General features: G+C 80.0%; 1 non-coding gene across 1 annotated transcript; it reads right to left on the bottom strand.

Annotated features, from left to right (window-relative positions):
* Positions 1 to 366: 366 nt before the first annotated feature.
* LOC142417612 (5.8S ribosomal RNA) lies at positions 367 to 519 on the bottom strand. Its single transcript, XR_012778081.1, has one exon. It is a non-coding gene; the product is annotated as a 5.8S ribosomal RNA (ribosomal RNA).
* Between the last annotated feature and the right edge of the window lie 1,981 nt (positions 520 to 2,500).

Genomic DNA, 2,500 nt, shown 5'->3' with positions numbered 1-2,500 from the left:
ACCCACCCGCAGACAGCCGCCCGCGAGCGCGGGAGGCCGGGGGCGAGGCCCGCGCCTCCTCCCCATATCTCTCCCCACCGCCGCGCCGGGCCCCACCGGCCACGACGCACACCCTGGCGGCCCCGGCGGGACGAGCTCCGCCCAGCGGGCGCTCCGGGAGCGGGGAGCTTCGGAGCGCTCCCCGAGTCTCGATTTAGGGGGACGAAGACCCTTGGCCGACGCCGCCGGGCTGCGGGGAACCGCTCCCCGGCCCGGGGCCGCGCGCGCGGGCCTGCGAGGCACCCCAGCCGCGCCGCTGGGGCACGCCGCCCCGCCGCCAGGCGACGGGGGGGGGGGCGGCGGCCCAGCCGGCGATTGATCGTCAAGCGACGCTCAGACAGGCGTAGCCCCGGGAGGAACCCGGGGCCGCAAGTGCGTTCGAAGTGTCGATGATCAATGTGTCCTGCAATTCACATTAATTCTCGCAGCTAGCTGCGTTCTTCATCGACGCACGAGCCGAGTGATCCACCGCTAAGAGTTGTCTGCCTTTCGGCACCGCCCCGCGCGCGCGGGGGGGCCGGGACCGCTCGACAAAAGCGGCCCCTTCTCGGAGGACGGCCCGCCGCCCGCCCGCCCGGCCGCCCGCCCGGCCGCCCGCCCCTCCGCCCGCGCGGAGGGGACGCGACGCCACGCGACGCGGCGGCGCGCGCGCGCGCGACGGCGAGGCCTCGCCTCGACTGACCGTACGAGCACGCACACGGAAGAAGGGGGGGGTAAAATGGAACGGAAAACCCCGAACGGCAAGGCCAAGGGCGGGGAGCCCGCGCTCCCCACCCACCTGGGACAAGCACCTTGCTCGCTTCGGGGGCGGCCCAGGCGCCCGGGCTCGGACCGGCCTCCGCACGGAGGCCGCGGCGCGCCCCGCCGCGCCGCCTGCCCGCCTCGCTCCGGACACGCGCGCTGCTCTGCTGGGCTGCTGCTGCTGCTCAGCACACCAGCGGGGCGCCCCGCCGGGCCCGCGCGCGCCTCCGCGCAAGCTACGCCGCGCTGCGACAGCCGGTTTTTCCCCCACCCGGCTCGCCCCGCCGGCCCCTCCGCCGCCGCGCCGGAGGCGGCGACCGCCGGAGCTCGAGCCGGCGACGCCTCGGCCGCGGGCCGCCGGACGGCGGCCCGCCACCCCGCCGGAGCGGAGCGGAGCGGCTGCCCTCCCGGAACCACACCGCCGCCGCTTCTCGCCTCGGCCCCTTCCGCGGGCACGCGCCGAGCGGAAGGGCAGACGGCGCCAAGCCGGAGGCGCCGCCCGCTCTCCCCGTCTCCACGCGGAGACCGGGAGGGAGGCGCCCCCGGCCGCCCCGCCTGCCCCCCGCCGCGGCGCTGCCGGGAAGGGCGACGCGGGAAGGCAACGGGCAGGGGCCCGGGCCGGGCCGGCCACGGGTGCCCTCCGGGCGACGGACGCGCCGAGCGGCGCCGCCGCCGCTCGGCCCGGGGCACCGCCCGAGCCGGCGGGCCGGCGGCGGGAGACCGCCGAGCGCTCGCCAGGGCGGGGAGGGGAGCCGGAGCGCAGCGCGGCGCGGCGCTGCGACGGAGGCGCGGCGGCCCCGGCGGGCCGCCGGGCGAGCCCCCACCGCGGGGACTCGCCGCCCCCGGCGGAGAGCCGCGCTCCCGCCGGGGTCGCCCGTTTCGAGGCAGGCAGGCCGGCCACGGCCGACCGCGCCGCGGTCTCTCCGCCGAGACCGGACCGCGGGGTGGGGGGGGCAGTGGGACCCCTCCCCGGCTCGGCTGCCCGCGGGACGGGCGCGGGCGGCGGCCGACACAGGGGGCTTTGCGAGAGCGACTCCCGCCCCCCCTTACGGCACCGCCGCCCGGCCGCCCCCCGGGCCGCATCGAGCCGCCCGAGTCTTTAAACCTCCGCCCGGCTCTCCGCGGCCTTCGACCCCCGGGCTCACGCCGAGGGAGGGCCGCGGAAGCGTGGACGCTAGGTACCTGACCCTGGGGCGAGGGAAACGACCTGCAAGGCCCCGCGGGGGTGCCTCCCCCGCTGCCGCCCTCGGGGGAGCGTCCGCCCGCGGGGGCGCGCCCGACATCCGCCGCCACTGCCTCGTCCTCCTTCCCGGGGCCCGGGGTTTCCCTCAGTAGCCCGGCGCTGCGCCCGGGAGGAGAGCCGTGGCTCGGGCCGCCCGCTGGCGCGGGACGCGCCAACCGGCACAGGGCCTCGCCCACCAGCGGCGGCGGCGGCGGCACAGCCGCCCCCCGGCTCCCTCGTGGCGGAAGGTGCAGGGGAGGCGGCGGCCCGCCGCGCCGCCCGGCGCCGCGCGCCAAGCCCGGAACGCCCGGAGGCCTTTTCACCTGCGCGGCCGGACGCCCGGCCGGCCGGGCGGGCTGCTCCGCGGCAGCCCGCCCCGGTGCGGGGAGGTTCGGGGGGAGACGCCCCCCCCCGACCCCGAAAGGCCCATCATTCTCTCTCTCGCCGCTCGCACCTGCCGCCCCGGCGTCGCCCCTTCGCTCGCCGCTTCCTCCTCCG

This window comes from Mycteria americana, chromosome 15, assembly GCF_035582795.1.
Source record: "Mycteria americana isolate JAX WOST 10 ecotype Jacksonville Zoo and Gardens chromosome 15, USCA_MyAme_1.0, whole genome shotgun sequence".
Lineage (NCBI taxonomy): Eukaryota > Metazoa > Chordata > Aves > Ciconiiformes > Ciconiidae > Mycteria > Mycteria americana.
The sequence above is the reverse complement of the archived record's forward strand: the minus strand, read 5'-3'. Positions and strand labels throughout refer to the sequence as shown.